Source organism: Ascaphus truei, chromosome 4, assembly GCF_040206685.1.
Source record: "Ascaphus truei isolate aAscTru1 chromosome 4, aAscTru1.hap1, whole genome shotgun sequence".
Classification (NCBI taxonomy): Eukaryota; Metazoa; Chordata; class Amphibia; order Anura; family Ascaphidae; genus Ascaphus; species Ascaphus truei.
The window spans coordinates 288,808,410-288,825,042 of record NC_134486.1 but is presented as its reverse complement, the minus strand read 5'-3'; the positions used below and the strand labels follow the sequence as shown (position 1 = coordinate 288,825,042).

Sequence of the window (16,633 nt, the reverse complement as noted above, 5' to 3'; positions counted from 1 at the left end):
GACATTGACTAAGAAAAAAGCTTCTGTCTTCCAGTTGCATTAATTACATTTCTTTTGAATATAAATAAAGGAAAGCATACGTTTTAAGTACCAACGCACTTTGACACACATTCTGTTCAATCATAAGATTAAGCTTTGATTTTTATGCACATTCTACATCGGTTGAAACCTCTTTCCCATGGAGTTTTTCGGTCTCCCTGAAAATACAAACATCTCATTTTATTGAAGGGAGCTGAACTATCAGGAATATCAATCCATGACCTTGGCATCTACACACATGAACTGTCAGTCATTAGTCCTCCTTTGCAAACAGAATTGTTTCTGAACTGTTTGAGTTAATTAATTTATTGATTTTATATCATAACAGTCTTTAAAAAAAAAAAAATGGAGAAAACGTAAGTTGGTTGTGGCACAGCACTCTCTCTGACTCCTGGTGTATAATAAGGTTGTTGCCAAGGGTACTGAAAGTGTTTGCGTATTTGACAAATATATCTCCACTTTGAAAAATCAATCTAATTGCATGACAGATGTCAAACATTAACTCTGAATTCCTCTTCATGACATTGAAATAAATAGACTTTTTTTAAATTTTTCTTTATTGTACAGCAACGGCTTGTGTATTTTCTTATGTGGGATAAGAGCCAAGTCCTTACATTTACATGGACAATCGAGCAAGGTGGATAGTAATGTCTGAAATTGAGTAGCATTTAGTTCAGTTTAAGGGCTGGGACCCGCTGCGCCCGGCGGCGCGGGCGGCTGCACAGGCTTTCCCCACCAGCAGGGGAATCCTGCCGAGCCGGTCCCGGTCCCCCCTGGCTGCACAGCTCACTACACGCTGTGATGCGTCAGCCGCTACGGGATACAAGAGAATTGTGATCCCTAGCGTTGACGCGTCACGTGGTGTGGCTGTGAGCCAATGAGGAGGGGAGGTTCGGGAGGAGGAGAGGCTTCGGGGAGCAGGGAGGAGTGTGGAGGGAAAGCAGCGTGAGTGCCTATCTGTGTGTATGTGTGTGTCTGAGTGCGTGAGTGCCTGCCTCTGTCTGTGTGTATGAGTGCGTGCGTGTGTGCGTGTGTGCGTGTGTGTGTGTGTGCCTGCGTGTGTGTATGAGTGTGTGTGTGTGTGTTGCTTGTGATCAGCAGCTCCAGCCCGAGCCCGTGGAGGGGGGGGAGTGGAGGAAGAGTAGCGGGTCCCTCCGCTCAAGCCACGCCCCCCTCCCGCTCAAGCCTCCCACTCCCGCCCACCTCCGGCTCCCGCTCCCTACAGACCGCATATCGCGGTCTGTGTATGTCAGCGCCCCGCCTGTCTGCAGTGCGGGAGCGCTGACGGAGGGAGCGGGGCCTTAGCCTACTTTGTGCTTGGAAGACTTTGGCTTACAAAATGAAGATTAAAGCTGAGGGATATTTAAAATGGGTACACATGCAATGCTGTCACTTTAGCATGCCTTTTGTGCACGTATGCTACTGCTGTAGTGCGTTGCATTCCATGCAGTAATCTCCATCAGAAAATGAAACAGTACTTTCTTGTGTATTGTTCCACATGAAGGCACTTCTACCACATTATTTTACCCTTTTATTGGACTGCTTTTTTCTTATGAAGGTTTGTACCTATACCCCCCCCCCAGTCTGTGCCTATATTCCCCCCCCCCCCACCACCACCAGCTCATTCTTCCTCTTCTACCCCATGCTTCTTACCTCTCCCTCCCACCCACCATGCCTGCTTCTCCCCCTTTCCCATAGCTGCTTCTCCCCCTGCCCCCCATGCTCCCTTTGCCTCCTATAGCTCCCCCATGCCTCCTTCTCCCATCACCTCCTCCATACTTTCTCTTCCCCCCTCCTAGACCCATACTTTTTTCATTTGGCCTGGGCCCCAAGATTTCGTATGTATGTATGCTACTATTGCTGAGGTAGTCTTACAACCTGTAACGCACCTACACTTTTTGGACACCTAGAACACTGCATTAAAGCAGCAAAACATGACATTTTCTATGGTTTCTTTTAAATACATCAGTTCTGTAGTATTATGATGGTCATTGATTTTTTAATTTTTTTTATTTGGTAATTTTTGTATTCAACTCTTAATACAGTTTTTTTGAGTTTTAAAGCATCCTTTGATTTCTATAGCCGGTTTTAGCCCACCTCCCAAGCAGTGCAAGATTTTTGCAACACTTTCCTGTTTGTCATTTGTTGCAAATGTTCCCATCTGTTTGAGCTGTAAACTGTTACAATAGATAATGTTACTTTAATAATATAAGGATACATTGTAGCTGCTGAGTTACACTGATTGAAGGATTGATTCAAACTGAAAGGCAGCCATTACTGTATGTTAGGCACACAATCAGTATTTTTACAGATTTATAACAGAAGCACCAAATGATTGTCAGCTTGGGTAAGAATATAGAATTATATATTGTCACATGATTTACATATAAAAATAAGAAAAAGATGGGGGAATGTAGTATTGCTGCGTTTAACACTATCTGAAAGAATAATGAACACTAATATTAAATATTTTCCACTGCTTAATTCATTGTTCTAAATTTTAATTTCTCAAGATGTTGGGTTTATTCATATTTAGGCAATTATATGAACTGTTAATACTTAACCTCAGATTTCTTTTTAATTTTCACATTCTTCATGTGATAACAACAGTGCTAATATTGCGTTCTAACTTTTTTTTTTTTTTTTTAAACAAAAGTTAAGTGACGCTTCTAAACTGTTGGCCTACAGTATGAAATCATCCTATGTAAGCAAATCGTGTATATTTTTATATATTGAGTTGTGAATGTTATTGACTATTATTTTATTGCAGTTGTGAATTTTACTAGTGCTGAAGCTTTGTTGGCAAAACAACAAGTGCTTGTATTTATTCAGAGTTTTTTTTTCTTTAGCATTTATACTCCACCTATGAAGTCTGGATTGATCTTATTACCACATGATCAGCGCTTCTATTGTCTTAGATTTCCTAGCCTTAGATGTTTGGACACTGGAGCTTTCTCATTGTCAATTGTACTTACATTATGTATTATTTAATTAGTATCATGTTTCCGACTTGGACATAACAGCAAAGTTTGTTAGCCTATGAGCCTGTTAAAAAAAAAAAGTATTATTTGTTCAGCTTCTGCATCACTGACTTGTATAATAAAAACATGGTAGTGCCAAACAAATGAATGAATCTAGTCGTCTGCATTTCGGTTAGCACCTTAACAAATAAGGCATCAAAAATGGCAGAAATTCTTGATACTTGTAATAAGAGTGTTATCCCATGAAAATGGCATATTTTTCTATATAATTTTATAGATGACCTGTTTGACTTTGGCCCAACTGCAGATTGTAAAGGGATGCAAGTTGGTGTTCCAGCTGGAGACACTGGCGCCTGCAACTACATTTCTCATACACAGATGCTTGCTGCGTATTCCAAGACTGACTAGTATATGCATTCGTTTTAAAATCCAACTTGGCTATGTGATAATTGGTCCATTTTTGAGGGGTTTAAAAAATGAAATGGGGAAACTGTTGGAGGGTTTAGTAATACAGTGTTATGTATGGCCCGCCTGTGATCACATGACTGGCTTATGGGACAAGGGTTAATACACAGCTATCTAGCTGACCCACATTTCACCTTCCACAAAATTCCGGCAAAGGTTTCATCTATACCCTCAATCTATTCCAATATACCATCTGTCATGATCGGAACACTTGTGAGCACATGACATATATATGTGACATGAGTTAATACACATAGCTAACTAGTGGTCACCTTTACCTGCATACAGGTCTCTCACATTAATAATATAAACCTTCAATCTGTCACACTATATATCTTTTATATAATGCCACCATCAAAGAAATGACCACAAATATTTATTTTACATTCTTTGGTCTTTGTGTGTGTGTGACGTGCATAGTTTTCTTAATAAACAATCTGTTATAGAAAAATGCGTCCGAAAATGTAAATGACTCAACAAAGCATGCAACAATTTAATCAGAGCCTAAAGAATTAACACTTGGATTTAATATACATAAAAAGTACAGTGTTTAGGTTACACAAAGTTTTTACAAGAACACAGTATAACAATGCAGAAAGTTTCTTAGAATAAAAAGATAAAATCAGTATCTAACTTACATTATTGCCTAACATTGATCAGATATTTTCCCCAAGAGGTCATGGATACAAATGTGAGAATTCATGTATTTTGTTAACACGCCTCTTATTGAATTCTACCTGACCATGGGCGTCCGCAGGGGGGGGGGGCTAGGGGGGGCGCTTGCCCCCCCTCCTGGATCCTCGCATTAACGTAATGAAATATGCTGGGCCGCGGCCCGGGATTGGATGGGAGGCCGGGGGCGGGGACTGCAGCAGTCACGCAGGGGTGGGGGCCGCCACGCTCTCCCGCGCTTTAACTCCCCATCCTGCAGCACGGCACCTCGAACCATCTGCAGTTCCAGCCTCACCGTCCCTCACCGTCCGTCTGCTGAACCCGTGGCCGCCGCCTGCCGGCCTGAGGTAGGCAGCTGCATATAGGAGGGACCCGTGGGACCAGGGAGAGATGGAGATGCGGGGGGAGAGAGGGAGATTGGGGGGGCAAAGGAGATTGGGGGTGGGGGGAGGTTGGGGGGGGCAGGGGTGGGGGCCGCCACGTGCCCTCCCGCGCTTTAACTCCCCATCCGGCACCCAGACTCTGCCTCTGGCCCTCCCTCCTGCACCCCGGCACCCCTAATCACTCTCACCGTGAGATGGGAGATGCAGGGGGGGGAGAGATGGGAGATGTAGAGGGGGGGGAGAGAGATGGGAGATGCAGAGGGGGGGGAGAGAGATGGGAGATGCAGAGGGGGGGGAGAGAGATGGGAGATGCAGAGGGGGGGGAGAGAGATGGGAGATGCAGAGGGGGGGGAGAGAGATGGGAGATGCAGGGGGGGAGAGAGATGGGAGATGCAGGGGGGGGAGAGATGGGAGATGCGGGGGGGAGATGGGAGATGCAGAGGGGGGGAGAGAGATGGGAGATGCAGGGGGGGGAGAGATGGGAGATGCAGGGGGGAGAGAGATGGGAGATGCAGGAGGGGGGAGAGATGGGAGATGCAGAGGGGGGGAGAGAGATGGGAGATGCAGGGGGGGAGAGATGGGAGATGCAGGGGGGAAGAGAGATGGGAGATGCAGAGGGGGAGAGATGGGAGATGGGGGGGGGGAAAACCCCCCTTATGCTGGTCGGGCTCGCTCGCCACGGTGCATTCACCACCACTTTTACGCCGGGCACTGGCCGTTAAAATTATGCCCCCCCCTGAATAAAATTCTGCGGGCGCCCATGCACCTGATTATTAAAATGCAGAGTTTATATTCTAAATTCCCTTAATTTAGAAAACATAAGCCCACCCTTTTCATCAAATTGACATTTTTACGACAAAAAAAACAAAACAAAAAAAAAAAACCTTTCTTTTGACGTTTAAACTTTTGTCTCAATATATAAGGCTTCAAAACGTTGTTTCTATAATACTTAGACAAACAGTCTTCACTGTTGCCTCTGTGTACTTAATATCCACGCCTGAATATGAAATCTAAGCACAAGTTCTGTTTTTGCATGAGAAGCAGATATCTTTTGCACCTCCTAATCATGAAATGTTTGTCCTCATTTGATTCGCAGCATTGCAAGCAACCTTTACAGATTTTGTTTTTTCTTGTGAATTGCTGTCAGGCCTATGACCAAAACCTTTGGGCTGTCATCTCGGCCACCCCCTCTCTCTGATATTTCAAAGATCTGAAGAATTCCTTTCAAGGTACATTTAAATGGTTTATGTTTATTCTAGTGTAAGGACAGTCATATATCCACTCCCCAATTTACAAAGTCAGATCTCCTTTATCCCTAGATCAGCACATAAAACTAGGCATTGACAGCGGGTTGTCCTGCCATAAAACAATTAATGTATTTTTAAGACCATTGGAAACCAATGTTAACCTCTGGGGGTCAAGATTGATTAAAATACTTTATACTTTCTGCCATATCAAGGACATACTTGAATACGAGAGGTAACGCTCTATGTATTACTTAAATAATAATCCCAGAAGAACAGGGCATTACTGGCCAACAATGCCCTGGCTGGAAGAGTTGAAGGCCTGAGGTGAAGCCGAGGGACTTTAACCCAGCCAGGGCATTATTGGCCAGTAATGCCCTTTTCTGAGGGGATTATTACTATTATAGGCTAAATAGGCTTTTTTTTCCCCCCATAAAAAATATCCACTTTTGTAGTCATATTGATTTTTACCAGCATTGTCTTCATTCTTATGCTTTTACTGCAAGTTTATTAAAAGGAAAATGTGTATTAGTGTGTATTAGTGTGTATTAGTGTGTGACACTGCAGCCCCCCTCTACACATAAAAACACTGCAACCCCTCCTCTATATGCACAAACACACTGCAATCCCCCTAAACACTGCAGCCCCCCTCCTCTACATCCACAAAACACACTGCAGCCCTCCTCCACCCTCTACACCAGGCCTGCACAACTTGTAAAGCGAGAAGGGCCGAACTACCCCAAGGAAAACAGATTCGGGCCGCACGGGTAAAATCACCATCATCATCATCTCTCCTCCAGCACCCCTCATCATCATCATCTCTCCTCCAGCACCCATCATCATCATCATCATCATCATCATCTCTCCTCCAGCACCCCTCATCATCATCATCTCTCCTCCAGCACCCCTCATCATCATCTCTCCTCCAGCACCCCTCATCATCATCATCTCTCCTCCAGCACCCCTCATCATCATCTCTCCTCCAGCACCCCTCATCATCATCTCTCCTCCAGCACCCCTCATCATCATCATCTACTCCAGCACCCCTCATCATCATCATCTACTCCAGCACCCCTCATCATCATCTCTCCTCCAGCACCCCTCATCATCATCATCTACTCCAGCACCCCTCATCATCATCATCATCTACTCCAGCACCCCTCAGCATCATCATCTCCTCCAGCACCCCTCATCATCATCATCTACTCCAGCACCCCTCATCATCATCATCTCTCCTCCAGCACCCCTCATCATCATCATCTCTCCTCCAGCACCCCTCATCATCATCTCTCCTCTAGCACCCCTCATCATCATCATCTACTCCAGCACCCATCATCATCCTCATCTCTCCTCCAGCACCCCTCATCATCATTCTCATCTCTCCTCCAGCACCCATCATCATCATCATCTTCATCTCTCCTCAAGCACCCCTCATCATCATCTCTCCTCCAACACCCCTCATCATCCTCATCTCTCCTCCTGCACCCATCATCATCTCTCCTCCAGCACCCCTCATCATCATCATCATCCTCATCTCTCTCCAGCACCCCTCATCACCATCATCTCTCCTCCAGCACCCCTCATCATCATCATCATCCTCATCTCTCCTCTCTCCTCCAGCACCCCACATCATCTCTCCTCCAGCACCCATCATCATCATCCTCATCATCCTCATCTCTCCTCCAGCACCCCTCATCATCCTCATCATCCTCATCTCTCCTCCAGCACCCCTCATCCTCATCATCCTCATCTCTCCTCCAGCACCCCTCATCATCATCATCCTCCTCTCCTCCAGCACCCCTCATCATCATCATCCTCATCTCTCCTCCAGCACCCCTCATCATCATCATCATCATCATCATCATCATCATCTCTCCTCCAACACCCCTCATCATCATCATCATCATCATCTCTCCTCCAACACCCCTCATCATCATCATCATCATCATCTCTCCTCCAGCACCCCTCATCATCATCTCTCCTCCAGCACCCCTCATCATCTCTCCTCCAGCACCCCTCATCATCATCTCTCCTCCAGCACCCCTCATCATCATCTCTCCTCCAGCACCCCTCATCATCATCATCTACTCCAGCACCCATCATCATCCTCATCTCTCCTCCAGCACCCCTCATCATCATCATCATCATTCTCATCTCTCCTCCAGCACCCCTCATCATCATCATCATCATTCTCATCTCTCCTCCAGCACCCCTCATCATCATCATCATCTCTCTTCCAACACCCCTCATCATCATCTCTACTCCAGCACCCCTCATCATCATCTCTACTCCAGCACCCCTCATCATCATCATCTCTACTCCAGCACCCCTCATCATCATCATCTCTCCTCCAGCACCCCTCATCATCCTCATCTCTCCTCCAGCACCCCTCATCATCCTCATCTCTCCTCCAGCACCCCTCATCAACATCATCATCTCTCCTCCAGCACCCCTCATCATCATCATCATCATCATCATCCTCATCTCTCCTCCAGCACCCCTCATCATCATCATCATCTCTCCTCCAGCACCCCTCATCATCCTCATCATCCTCATCTCTCCTCCAGCACCCCTCATCATCATCATCATCCTCATCTCTCCTCCAGCACCCCTCATCATCATCATCCTCATCTCTCCCCCAGCACCCCTCATCATCATCATCCTCCTCTCCTCCAGCACCCCTCATCATCATCATTCTCATCTCTCCTCCAGCACCCCTCATCATCATCATCATCATTCTCATCTCTCCTCCAGCACCCCTCATCATCATCATCATCTCTCCTCCAGCACCCCTCATCATCATCATCTCTCCTCCAACACCCCTCATCATCATCTCTCCTCCAACACCCCTCATCATCATCATCATCTCTACTCCAGCACTCCTCATCATCATCATCTCTACTCCAGCACCCCTCATCATCATCATCTCTACTCCAGCACCCCTCATCATCATCATCTCTACTCCAGCACTCATCATCATCATCATCATCTCCTCCAGCACCCCTCATCATCATCATCATTCTCATCTCTCCTCCAGCACCCATCATCATCATCATCATTCTCATCTCTCCTCCAGCACCCATCATCATCATCCTCATCTCTCCTCCAGCACCCATCATCATCATCCTCATCTCTCCTCCAGCACCCCTCATCATCATCATCCTCATCTCTTTTCCAGCACCCCTCATCATCATCCTCATCCTCATATCTCCTCCAGCACCTCATCATCCTCATATCTCCTCCAGCACCCCTCATCATCATCATCCTCATATCTCCTCCAGCACCCCTCATCATCATCATCCTCATATCTCCTCCAGCACCCCTCATCATCATCATCCTCATCTCCTCCAGCACCCCTCATCATCATCATCATCTCCAGCACCCCTCATCAATCTCCCCGTGCACCCCTCATCATCAACCTTTGCGAGACTCACCCTCTATCTCACACCTCCATCTCTCCCCCTCACCCATACACAATACTCCCCCTCCACATAACACACAATACCCCCCTGCAGACCACACACATCCCACCCCCTGCACCTCACCCCCCTAGACCTCACATCACTCTCCCCCTGCACCTCACCTCACCCCCCCCTGCACCTCAGCTCATCCCCCCTGCACCTCACTTCACCCCCCCGCACCTCACCCTCCCTGCACCTCACCCCCCCTGCACCTCCCCTCACCCCCTGCACCTCCCCTCACTCCCCTGCACCTCCCCTGCACCTCACCCCACTACACCTCACATCACCCCCCCTGCACCTCACCTCATCCCCCCCCCTGCACCTCACCTCATCCCCCCCTTGCACCTCACCTCATCCCCCCCTTGCACCTCACCTCACATAACCCTCCTGCACCTCACCTCACCTTACTTTTTCCCTTACACCTCACATCCAGGCAGCACAGGCAGCGGGCACAGGAAGTGCCACACGCATAGTGCGAGGAGGAGGAGGAGGAGGGCGGGCGGGCTCGCGGGAGAGGAGGGGGAGAGCTGGCTCGCGGTTGGGGGGAGAGATGGTGCGCAGTCGACGCGAAAACGGGCTCGCGGGGGGAGCACAGGCTCGGGAGGGAGGAGGACGAGGAAAGCCGCCGCGGGCCGCACAATGAGTGCAGGCAGGCCGCGTGTTGTGCAGGCCTGCTCTACACTCACAAAACACAGCAGCCCCCCCACTACACCCTCAGACACAGAAACACACACTGCAGCGCCCTGTAAACCCACAAAACTGCAGACACACACAAACGCACACTGCAGCCCTCCTTCAACCACGGGAAACACACATCAATAAAACACTCTGCTGGCCCCCTTTACACCCACAAAACACACAACAGACACACAGACCTTTCCCCCTCACTCTCCTGTGCGGAGATCTCTGCAGGTAGGGTGGGGGAGGAGTCATTGCCTTGCTGGTGGCTCCTGTCCAATCACCTCCCCTGTCTATGGCCTCGGACATGGTCAAAAAGACCGTGCTGAGGCGCGCTGAGGGGAACCATTATCCCTATCAGCGCGGCTTTAGACGGCACTTCCGCAGGCGTGAGGAGGCGTGTGGAAATGCAGGAGACAGGCAAGTTTACATTTTGCCACTGTGGGAAGCGCAGGGCCGGTCACGTGACTGCCAGAAGCCAATGGCAGTCCGTGACGTCGGCGACGTGGTGCCCTAGCCCCGCCTCCCGTCCGGCTCCCACCCGGCACACAAGCGCGCTCGCTGACGCTCATGAAGGGAAAATCTCCTGCTTGAGCATGAGAGCATGAGCGTCAGCGCTGCCCAGCGCTCCTCCCTGCACCATGTCCCAGGCCTAAGAGCTGATCTCCCTCTTTGTGAATGAGAACTAAAAGCTGATTGGCTGAAAAGCTTGGCAGAGTGCCAAAAATCCCAGGACATTACTGATTGATTAACATTCTGGGCATTATCCAATCAGAGCAGGGATTTCAATAATGCCCAGAATTTAACAGCTTTAGCCTATAATTAAGTAATAATCCCTGAAGAACAGGGCATTACTGGCCAATAATGCCCTGGCTGGAAGAGTTGAAGGCCCGAGGCGAAGCCGAGGGACTTTAACCCAGCCAGGGCATTATTGGCCAGTAATGCCCTGTTCTTCGGGGATTATTACTATTATAGGCTAAATGTAGGCTTATTTCATAAATAATAGACACTTTTGTATAGTTAAATAGATTTTTTTATTAAAATAAAATGGTAAATACATGAAACCACCTCCTATATACGCTTACACTGCAGATATCTATATCACACACTGCCGTCCCCTATGTACACACACACACACACACACGAGCTCTAGACACACAACACAGCACCTCCTCTACACTCACAACACAGCACATCTACACACACAACACAGCACCTATACACACAACACAGCAGCTCTACACACACACACACACACACACACACACACACACACACACACACACACACACACACACACACACACACACACACACACACACACACACACACACACATCAAAGCAGCTCTACACACAAACTCTGCTGCTACACACACATGCTACACCCATAAACACTGCTGCTGACTCTGACACACACACACACACACACACTGAAGCTCTATACACACACACATCAGCTCTACACACACACACACACACACAAACTGCTGCTACACATACAACAGCACAACACAACACACACACTGCAGCCACAATAAAAAATGCAGCCACTTACTAAACTTTGCACTTTCCACCCCCCACACCTCTACACACAGCACAGCACAACACAGCACATCTACACACACCCCACACATCACTGCACCTCTATTCACAACACAGCACCTCTACACACACACACACACACACACACACACAAACTGCTGCTACACACACATGCTACACCCATAAACACTGCTGCTGACACTGACACACACACACTGGAGCTCTATACACACACAGCACCTCTACACAGATATACAACAGCACACACACTGCTATTGACACACTCACACACGAACTGTAGCCACAAAGAAACTGCAGACAGCCACTTACTTATTTGCTTTGCAGACACCCCCCCCCCCCCAATTCAACTGAATCTGCTCAGAAAATCTGTCAGATCGGGAGTGTGAGGAGTCAACCCGTGGCTGATACGTCCTGACCAATTCCCTGCCCTGTCTCAGAGCTGTTACTGCAATCAGACGAATCCCCTGCCCTGTTTCAGCTGTTCTGAAAGCTGATGGGCTGAAAATAAACACATTGAAAACCACATTGCAAGCTACTTAAATTCCGAGCATTACTGATTGGATAATGCCCTGAATTTTACTGCTTTAGCCTATAATTTGTTACGCCGGTGCTGCCCGCAGACCAGACTCGTCCCTTATACTGAGGTGGGGACGTAAAAGTGCACGCACCCACAGCAGAAGGAGCGTGTCCGGAGTGTGGTGTTTTGGCGTTGCCAGGCCAGGTGTGAATAGGTGTAGCAATACTTGCCGGTACCGGTACTGAAGAGGCGAAGTCGTTGCCGTTAGCCAAGGTCGGGGAGAGAGAGATCCGGAAGGTCGAGGTCCAAGCTGTGGTCGAGGAAAAATCAAAACGTCACAACATTAAAAGTCAAAGTTTGTAGGCAAACATAAACATACTTAGTCATACACGAAGGGAGGGGGGCTGGCTGTGAGTGCAGCCCACCTCTTTCGAAATCCAAAATCATTGATCATTTTACACTTGTGGTACACAACGAAACGAGGGATGAGGGGAAAAAAATATTTCGATTATATATATATATATATATATATATATATATATATACACAGAAGTGCCCCAGCACGCAAATAGATACAATAGACAATTGTCAATTTGAATAAGTCAATAAAGATATATTTGGCAAAATTTGTAGCAGCTGTACAATATACCCAAATGCAGGGTCTGGAGATCACATCTCGTGAAATTACTACAATAATGTGGAGGGAAAGGAGTGGTTGGGGGTGGAAAAAATGGGGATGAAGGATAACAACAATGTGACAACAAAAAGGGAAAAAAAGGAAAAACATACAATACACGTAAAAATGGAGGCGGGCAACGAACGTTTCGGGGCCCCTGACGCCCCTTCTTCAAGCCCGTTCCCACAGATAAAGATGATCTGTGGTACTTCCCTAATTAACACCCCTCCAACACCAAATCTCTAGATAAACAAACACTGAGAGCATATGATGAATAAACCTAGTCTAAATAAATCAAGGTAATCCAACCTGTATAGTGCAGATAATCACAAGATATGATCAAGGTTATGTAAATCGGCAAAATTGCTAAACCCTATAACCTGTATAATGAGTATATGCAGATAATCACAAAATATATTAAAGGATATGCAAATAAGCAATATTGCTAAACCCTTCCTAGAAGGCTAATGGTTTGCTGATATACAGTGACCGTCCCACCACCATGGATTCTATAGTCAAAGCTTGAGACTAACAGCTGGAGGTAAACAAGTGTAAGTAAAGCAAATAAGGCAAAATACGAATCCTCTGCTTTTGCAAACGTCTATGACTCTCCTGAGGCAGTCTACAGTAGTCCCTATCGGGGTCAGAGGTCCCCCCTGCCTACGTGCACCAATTTATCTACAGTGTATATTTATACATTTAGTCCTTTGTGGAGTGCTAACTAGCTAACATACTTTTTATATTTAGATTATATTAACCAGGACAAGACTACATGGGGGAAGAAATCCCGGGAGGCGGGTGGGGAGAGTGTTTCCGTCTTCATCCTTCCTTGCAGCCATCTATTTGAAGTCTGCTCCTGTAAATATAGAATTGGCTCCTATTTACTATCCTCACTGGACCCTCCTTTGAAACCTCCTGAGCAGGCCCCTTGAAACCTGGGTTTAGACTCTGGGCTGCCTCTGATTTATTTGTGCCCTATTTTAGGTGTATGTCTGTGTTTGATTTTAATCATCTTTCTAGATCAAATTGTCCCTGTACACTGTGCCTTGCACTTTTTGATTAATTTGTTAAATGGCAGACAGTAGATTGTGTTGTGCGTTGTGACCCGTCCTTAACCTCTAACGCGAGTCATTCTTAGATGTCAGTCTGCTGCAGACGGGAAATGCTTCTAAAACTTAAGACATGACAGACACTTTCTAAATCTTGTGCCGTTTGGAATATATTTTCTCATGCTCATGCCTGTCACACTTTCTCCAAGCCTTCTGTCGCTCATACTTCTCATTGCCAAAAGAATTGTTGTTTGCCTTGAAAAATATGACTAATTTGAAATGAATACAAAAATTTCATGATGACCCATTCAGTCAAAAATACCTTCACAAGATGTTTGACATTTTTACCAATGGGAATTTATGCAATGCCATACCACTTAAAATACAGGGGTTTCTGATGAGGGTGATTTTTGTAAATGTTTTGTAGTAAACTGCTAAATTACAGACCTATATAATATATACTTGTGTTGATAACTGCTTTCACATCTTAAGGAGGCGCAGGGTTTGAAAGGGAGAAATTAAGTAGCTTTTAGACTTTTTCTACAAACATTTTACCAAGAAGCATATCATTGTAAGGCTATGTTGTAATTCTAGTGTGTTCATTGTTTAACAGTAGAAATTACTGCAAAGTTTGAAAACAAAGTTGAATGTTTAAGCATAGCGTAAATCCATCTCCAATAAATACTGGCAGGTGTTGTTGTAATTCCCTATTGGTTTTTGTTAATATGTAAAACAATATTGCTTTCAGAACTGCGAGTGCCATAACATATATGCTTTAATTACACCCCTGAGGAAGCTCACAACCTGAGTGAAACGCATAGAATGACTTTCTACGGAAGTATCTCTTCTACACCTTTGCTGTTCATGAACTCCGTGAACCCGTGCGATCTTCTCCTCTCCGCCGCTGACGTGATTCATCCGGGTACGCGACCTTCAGCCAATTGAGACGGAGTTGGCAAATATGAGGAGAACAAAATTCGGATGGCACGCCTGTTCAGATGATTCTCTGTACAAACATCCTGTTGTCCCTGGACTTCTTGAAGCTTTGTGATTTCTCCTCCTCCCCAGCTGACTGTATCCATACAGGTACGCGACTACCAGCCACTGGAGACGGCACTCAGGCACGCATTCTCAATATAAGGAGAATACAATCGGGACGGCACGAAAGTTCAGACCCAGAGAGGTCTAAATGCTTTTACCTACTGGGAGAATGTGAGTGCAATGTTGTCACTGCTGTGTCAATGTTGTAGTTTTGCACTATGCTGTCCGTTGTCGCCACATAATTTCTTTGGGAGTCCATCAATATCAACGTTCCACACGATCGGGACCTGATGACCTTTGAAAAAGCCTGCTTTTCCTGACACTACGCGAGTGGGAATTCAGACACAATTTTTGGATCACTTTTAATTTTATTAGCACATTTGCATTATGTAAATTTTTGTTTTCTCTTTTTCATGAACATGGAGAGGTTTGTGCTTTAAAGTTCCTTGCTCTACCTAATAGATGTTGGAAAACTTCTCCTGAAAGAGCAGCATTCCTCTCCAAGATTGATATTAATACATCTATATCTATATTTTTGAAACCATTGTATGTCCCTGTGTCTAGGGACAATCACATTGGACCTTTGGCCCGTCACTCCGCCTCAGGCCAATGAGATGGCTCCCTTGGCCCACCCGCCCCTACACACCTCTCATTGGCCGGTGTGGGCTAATAGTATATACACACACACATATGTGTCACCCCTCCGGATTGCTCGCCCCCCCACGGCTCTCATTGGCCGGTGCGCTCTAACCCAGGGGTCCCCAGCCACTGGCCACACTGCTGCTGCCTGAGGTGAGGAATTGCTACTGCTGGAGGGGGGGGGGAGGTGTTTGACCCCCCTCATCTCCGTTTTTAACCCCCCCCTCCCCCACAGCTCCGTTTTTTACCCCCCCCACAGCTCCGTTTTTTACCCCCCCCACAGCTCCGTTTTTGACCCCCCCCCACAGCTCCGTTTTTGACCCCTCCCCCAGTTCCGTTTTTGACCCCTCCCCAGCTCTGTTTTTGACCCCTCCCCAGCTCCGTTTTTGACCCCCCCCCAGCTCCGTTTTTGACCCCTCCCCCAGCTCTGTTTTTGACCCCTCCCCAGCCCTGTTTTTGACCCCTCCCCAGCTCCGTTTTAGACCCCTCCCCAGCTCCGTTTTAGACCCCTCCCCAGCTCCGTTTTTGACCCCTCCCCAGCTCCGTTTTTGACCCCTCCCCAGCTCCGTTTTTGACCCCTCCCCAGCTCCGTTTTTGACCCCTCCCCAGCCCTGTTTTTGACCCCTCCCCCAGCTCTGTTTTTGACCCTTCCCCATCTCTGTTTTTGACCCCTCCCCCAGCTCCGTTTTTGACCCCTCCCCCAGCTCCGTTTTTGACCCCCTCCCCCAGCTCCGTTTTTGACCCCTCCCCAGCTCCGTTTTTGACCCCTTCCAGCTCCGTTTTTGACCCCTCCCCCAGTTTTTGACCCCTCCCCCAGCTCCATTTTTGCCCCCCCCCTGCTCCATTTTTGACCCCCCCCCCCCGACATACACAGTGCCAGACACACTGACACACACAATGACTCACACAGGGACACTGACACACACAGGGACAGAAACAATGACACACACAGGGACAGACACAGTGACACCCCCCCTTGCCTCCTGCCTCCCCCCCTCCTGCCTTCCCCACCCCTGCCTTCACCCCCCCGCCCCTGCCTTTCACCCCCCTCCCGCCCCTGCCTTTCACCCACCCGCCACCCGTACTCCCCCACCTCCCACCTCTGCCTTTCACCCTCCCGCCTCTGCCTTTCTCCCACCCTCCACACTCCCGCCTCTGCCTTTCACCCGCCCGCCGCCCTCCCGCCTTTCACCGCCCGCACTCCCGCCGCCTCACACCCCTGCG

The 16,633-nt window shown here is 47.5% G+C and overlaps 1 protein-coding gene across 5 annotated transcripts in view; it reads left to right on the top strand.

The window, feature by feature from the left end:
• The window catches only part of WASF1 (WASP family member 1), a 104,395-nt gene that overhangs the window by 41,864 nt on the left and 45,898 nt on the right, over positions 1–16,633 (top strand). For 2 of the 5 annotated variants that reach the window (XM_075597607.1, XM_075597605.1), the window contains exon 2: positions 5,637–5,769. The exons of 2 other annotated variants lie outside the window; for them this stretch is intronic. The gene's annotated coding sequence lies outside the window, so the exon portion shown is untranslated. Of the gene's footprint in view, positions 1–5,636; positions 5,770–14,862; positions 15,097–16,633 lie in introns of those variants that run through there. One more of the 5 variants, XM_075597604.1, reaches the window with a different exon arrangement.